The sequence below is a fragment of the Grammomys surdaster genome, unplaced genomic scaffold (assembly GCF_004785775.1).
Source record: "Grammomys surdaster isolate TR1022 unplaced genomic scaffold, NIH_TR_1.0 138, whole genome shotgun sequence".
NCBI lineage: Eukaryota > Metazoa > Chordata > Mammalia > Rodentia > Muridae > Grammomys > Grammomys surdaster.
In genome coordinates, this window is record NW_021604596.1 from 2,562,307 (window position 1) to 2,569,032 (window position 6,726).

Here is a 6,726-nt window from a genome sequence, read left to right on the forward strand (position 1 = left end):
TGTGTAATAGGTATATGCATATTATATTATGCATATATGTATACATACACTCACAGTGTATGTGTGTGTATGTGTAATAGGTATATGCATATTATATTATGCATATATGTATACATACACTCACATGTCCATATATTTGTGTGTGAGCACATGTATACATGTACACATGTGTGAGATTATCAGAATTCATATTAATTCATGAATTCATGCCTTGTCTTAAGCTCAAAAGCCAGCTTGGAATTTTGGAACCATTATTTCTAGCAGACTGAGGTTATTTCTGGTAAAATGATGTCAGACTAAGAAGCTTGCTTGTCTAGACCTTAGTCTTCTCTGAGTGAGCTGACCCAGGATGGGGCTGATGCTCCCTGTTACTCCTGAGTTCTCTTAATAGATATTGACATACTGAGGTATGAAGGCGGTTGTTCTTTGAAAGACCTTCTGTATAGTGAGAACGTCAGAGTAGGAAAACACTCAGTAGAGCAGCCATTCATCCAATCTATTTATATTGCTAACTAGGAATCCAAACACATACAAACAACAAAAGCTAACCCCAATTTATCACTGGGTAAATGTTCAGCAGAGGACTGGAGATTGTTCTGTGGGTAAGGCACTTGTTTTTTTAGGCCAGAATTTGAATCTCTAGAACCCATATGAAGCCAAACATAACAGTACATGTTTCTCATCCCAGCACACCAAGATAGGAGATGGAAAGAAGAGATTCCCTGGAAAGTTACAGGCCAGCTAGCTTGACATTACAGAGACCTGTCTTGATGCAAAAACAGGACAACACCCAAGGTTTTCCTGAGTCCTTCACATGCAAAAAACACCATGAAACATGTTCAACTGTACAAATACGTGAATATGCACACGCATTTTGTACACACACACACACACACACAAACTTTTTCAAAAGTGAAAACAATTATTTTCACCAAGATTATTTTATTACTCATAGTATATGAAATTCCCCCCCAAAGAGTCCTTTGTATTGTGTGATCACTTTAAGTATATGATTCTTTTAAACTTTTCATTTTGTATCTCCATTGTATGAAAAGACTCTTACACAATACCTCTTACCACAGGTATATATTATATGGTGAACATATTCTCTGGCAGACATGCCTTCCCTGTGTTTTACCCCCCCTTCTCCTATAACCATTTGCCCTCTTTGTTTCCCTTGTCTCAACTAAGCTTATTTTAAAATTGTGATGATATCAAAGAGAATGGCAACGTGCATATATTATTAATCAGAAGGCTTATATTATTTGTCAGAGGACTTACTAAATGATACACAAAGAACATGGCAATACTTGTACATGGCCTTTAGGTGTACAGAGAAAACTCAAGCATAACAGGCCATCATGCAGTGACATTCATCTGACCAGTAGCTATGGTGGTATTTCAGCTCCTCTGAGCCTGCTTACCGCATGTGTTTAGATTCCCTCCCTCAGTTCAAATGGCTTGATCTTTACCTTTGATCCTTGTCCAGAACCTGTAATCTAGGCCAGGAGCAGATAATAAGAGGCTGTACAGAGTTGTAAACCTCCTTTAAGAATTGTCTCCTTTAGAACAATAGCAAGTGCTAAAATAGCTCATAGCAATCAAGAGGCCCAGAATAATGTGCTGGCAAAGGAGAAGAGAGTTGTCAAGATAAGACAATTGCTGGAATAAGAAAGAAAAGGATTTAACCCAGATGGGGGCAGACCTATGATAGTAACAGATGCCTGCTGAACTCCATCTCAGAGAGGTCTGAGGACACATTCTCATCTTTGATTTAAATAGCAAACTACTGATGTTTACTGTGGCCTCCAGGTACAGCAGCCACATGCCAGATCAGTCACAATGCACATGCCACACACTTGCCATTGTGGTTCAGGATACACAACACAACAAAGTTGAGGCGGGGGAAGGGCTGTGTTTGAACTATGTTCAGTTGAAAGAGATGGAATCCTAGAGTCCTTCCGGGGGGGGGGGGGGAACTGAGGCAAGCATTTTGATGAGAGAAAGCATAAGACAGAGGGAAGGCAAGAAAACAACAGACCAGGATGAAGGCTTTCTGTGCCATCAAGCATGAGATGTTTACTCACATATTTTTTTTTGCATCTGCTTTAAGGATACACAATTTATATTTCCCAAGAATTTAGCACAATACCTACAATCTTCAACATGTAATGGAGTTCCTCATAAACTAGAGATAATAGAGAAAAACAGGAAGTGTATATCTTCTCTCATCTTTGAAGCATTTAAATGTATTTAGAATGATAGAGCACACTTGGTGGAAACAGGCTAAAAAAAAAAATCTATCTGCACTCAGAAAGGTTGGGCCTCAAAGAACTTAGGATACTGAAAGCATTGTATCCAAGCCCCATGGCTAGTGACAGATTTCAAGCAACAGAGAACAGGAAAAGTGCCCAGAGAAGGAAAACCATCAAAGATGTTCCCAATTATCAAGATAGAGAGAAGGCTTGATTCTAGATGCACAACTGCAGGCTTGGATGTAGATCCAAAACCACATGGGAGGGACTTTCAAACAGAGGTTGTCAGATGCCATTCCATGGACTGCACAGGGAGGGGACTGAGGCTGGGCTGTGATGCTAAACTGTCAGACATAGAAACCAGCATTCTGCAACTCACTGGCTGAGTGGGCTTGTACAAGTTACTTAGTTTCTGAGCCTCAGCTCCTGCACATGTAAATCGGAAAGTTTACAGGGAGTGTGTGTGTGTGTGTGTGTGTGTGTGTGTTAAGAATCCATGTTGACAGTTTGCTTGGGATTTTGAATGCTTAGCTTATTCCCCAATTTGCCTCTAACTTGTTATTTTCATAAAGAGTATTAGATATAACTTTAATTTATTCAGCACAAATTTATTAAGCATTTACTATATTCTAGGCACTTATTCTAGTTTCATTTCTGTCACTGTGATAAAATGCTCTGACAAAAAGTTGCTTATGGGAGAAGGAGTTTATTTTAGTTCAGAGTCTCAGTCTATATTTCATCATAACAGAGAAGTTGAGGTGATGGGAACTTAATACATCATACTTACAGCCAAGAGCAGAGAGAAATGAATGGAATGCACATGTAGTTACATACTTACATTACTTGATACTGTTCAGGACCTCTGTCTAGGGAATAGTGTTGCCCATAGGGGGCTGGGCTAACTAACAATCAAGACAATCCTTAAGACATGCCCACAGACCAACCTAATCTAGATAATTCCTAATTAAGATTTTCTTCCTAGGTGATTGTAGATTGTGTCAAGTTGACAACTTAAACTAATCTTTGTAGTACTGTTCTACATGGCAGGGAATATCCTCGAACAGAATAGATAAAAATCATGCTTTTTGGAGTTCATATTGTAATGAATATTTCATAAAGATATGTAACAAATGAGCTCATAAAACAACAACAAAAGATCAGATCATGTTTTAGTATCAAGGGCAAATACAGAACATGAAAGCTCTTATGTAATCTTCAAAAAAGAGTTTGAAATTTTAAATGCAATGGCCTTGAAATAGCTCATTATGATCAGTTAATGGTAGGAAGGAATATCAGATTTGAACTCTCCAACTCTGAAATAGTAAATATAGTCTCAGGTATTCTTCTGACCACTGGACAAGGTACTAGACAAGTGTGAGGGTCTCAGCTTTCAGAAAGTTATATTTTCATCTTCTGGGGATCGGGAAAGACAGCAATAATAAATATCAGGTTAAGTTTGGTAAAGGCAAAGTATAGCCTCCCCTTGACTGCTGTTGTACCAGGTATCTCTTTTTGGTCCTCTTAAGTTCTTACATCTTCCAGAAATAGATGTAAAAATATACTTCTGTCATTGTGTCACTTTAGTTCAGTATCCCCCATGTTGGGTATATTCTGCCTCTGATTCTTCCTGGCATTCAAAGACCACAAGGACCCTAAGGAAAAATGAGATGGATTTCAGTGTACTCTCTGTGGCACTGAATTATCTGTGTTCTCCTTGTAAGTGGTTAGCTGAGGTTCCTCAAGAAATTAATCTCTCAAGCTTTTTATTAATTGTCAGTACTGCTGATTATCTGTTACCATATCTATCTTCTCTTGTCAGTCCATGTAGAGCAGGCACATGTACACATGGATCATTTTTGAGCAATTGTGGTTTCTGTTAATGGAAAATTATATAGCAGAGGAGAGGGTGAGGATTTTTCTCAGTTAGTTTTGCTTTGCTCCACAATGTAGGAGGAGCTAAGATGGGAGGAGTAAGGAGAGGAAGAGGAGGAGTAGGGAGAGGAAGAGAAAAAGAAAGAGAAGGAGTCAGGGGAGCAGAGATGTAGGAGCTATGAAGAGCCATGCAGGTATGAAGAGCAGTCGCAGGTAACAACTTTTATTTAGGTTAGCTAATTGGGAAACAACTCTCTTTGTATGGGCATATTGTTATTAAGTTTTACCAAACATATAAAGCTTTTGGATAATTTAAGCATTAGAGTATCATTTTCCTACTGGACCCACGTGGATGGCGGGATGATCTGGGCAATGCCCAGCCTTACGGAGACAGCATGGAAGATTGGCAGAGCCATCTCCCATGCTAGCGTCTCATGGGTGGCAGGGCTGGTGTTTCTGGCTGGCCATTTCTAGCCACAGCAAGCACATGGCCTCTGGCCATGGAACATGGCAGCTGAGCTAGGCAGAGTCGCCGCAGCTTAGATAGTTGGCTTGACCAGTGGCTGTTTTAAATAATTACTTCACATCACAATGCAATTTTTCCCATATGGCAAAGTCCAGTGGATGGGGTAATGCCTAGGACAGTGTATTAGACTTTTTGTTACTGTGAAGGAACACCTGAAATAGTTTAAGTAAGGAAAAAGTCATTCTGCCTCATGGTTTTAGAGATTCTGTCACTTCTCAGGCTGTGGTGAGGCAAAAACAAACACAAAATTCATAGCACTGGGAATATGTCAATGAAGTTGAGTTGCTCAAGTCATGGCAGACAGATCTTAGCAGAGGCAACATGTAGATGAAGTTGCTCACATTATAGTAGATGGGAAGCAGAAAGAGGAACAGAGAGGGTCCTAAAACAATATGTAGCTCCCAAGGACAAACCTACAGTGGTGGATATCCACCAGCAATGCCCAACTGCTTAAAGTTTCTAGAATCTCTCAAGGTAATGCCACTGTCATCTAGAGACTTAAGAACTCCATTCATGAGCTCTCTACAGAGACACTCTACATCCAGAGCAGATAAGGCAGTTTGGACTATAAACTCTGAGAGTGTGAGTCATTGGTGTGCCCTGCTCTAGGTAGAAACAGCAATATCGAAGAGGAGACTTTGAGACATAATCATAAGAATTAAACTGAGAAGACTGAGCTTGGTAAAATACTGCAGGAATCACTGAGAAAACCTTCCATTCCAGAGGAGAGCAGAAACAGTAGCTCATCATAAACCAAAGGAGGAAAACACATGCATAAGCCATTTCAGGATTGCAGATGAATGTCCGTAAGAGTGAGCACCACTTTCATAGTAGCCCAAAGGCATTTCGTTAGATCATGAGCTGGTCACATTCTCAGTGGTGCAAAAGTGAGAAAAAACTTCAGAGTACATAGTTCACCTAGGTCACACCACAAAGCACTTGGGAAAAACTTTGTTCTCAAAGACTTTCATGTCAGAATTGAAGTGATCAGTATCAGTTCAGGACACCCCCAAGACCAAGTTCTCAGCACAAAAGAAATGTATCTTTCCCCGAGGGATAAAAGGCAGGGAATAAGAGGCAATGATGGAATATAGAGGATGAGGGAGAAGGTGAATGGAACAAAGGAGAAGAGGAAAAGGTATTTGTCCCAGTGGGTGAGGCCAAAGGACTGCCTCTGGATAGAGAGGAGACAGACATGGTACATAGGAAAGTGGCAGTTTATAAAGGTAAAAGGGGAAACACAGGTTAGGATGTGGTGTTTAATTATAATTGAGCGTGTTAATTAGGTGAACCAAAGGGAGCTTTTCATTGTTTGACTTCAATACTTCAATAGCTAGATCTTGGTAGTCAGCCTCAGGAGGGGGGGTAAGTAAGGCCAAATAAGACCTTGGTGTCTAATTTTAAGAATGTAATCTAATGGTTTCTAACAAGGCAGAGGAAATGGGAGGAGAATGGGAAGGCCTGCCAGAGCCATGTTTGTCATGCTCAAGTTGGCTTAGTGTCCCATCAAGAATGTCCTTTTCATTCATTGTCATAAGGAAACATTTATGTGAATTATTTTGATGACATTTGGTACTTTGAGATGGATCAGGTGCCAGAGCTTGGTACTGATCAATAGGAAGCCTTTGACCTCAAGGTATTCACATTCGGGAGGACTGATTGGAAATCAAGTTGTAGATAGACACTTGCAATGCAGGATGCTAACTGTATTGTGGTTCCATGCATTGAGGTTGGTGATAGTGCCAGACCATTCAAAGGATGTGCCCAAAGATCTGAAAGAAGGAATGTTTTTTAAACAAGTCAGGTATAATGACAGGAGCACTGGGAGGAGACTGTTTAACAGAATGGAGGTGTTGGGAATGTTAAGGAACCAGGAAGTAACCAAGCTCCTAAACTCAGAGGTGAAAGGTCAGTGCATGAGGACAGTCAAGGGCCATGTCTTCCAGGATTTCCTGTGGTGTGTCATACAAGTCAGTGGCATGGTCAGCCTTAAGAGAGAAAGAAAGAAAGAAAGAAAGAAAGAAAGAAAGAAAGAAAGAAAGAAAGAAAGAAAGAAAGAAAGAAAGAAAGAAA

The 6,726-nt window shown here is 40.1% G+C and overlaps 1 protein-coding gene across 3 annotated transcripts in view; it reads left to right on the forward strand.

The window, feature by feature from the left end:
• The window catches only part of Fat3 (FAT atypical cadherin 3), a 577,941-nt gene that overhangs the window by 439,842 nt on the left and 131,373 nt on the right, over positions 1-6,726 (forward strand). The window lies entirely within an intron of this gene.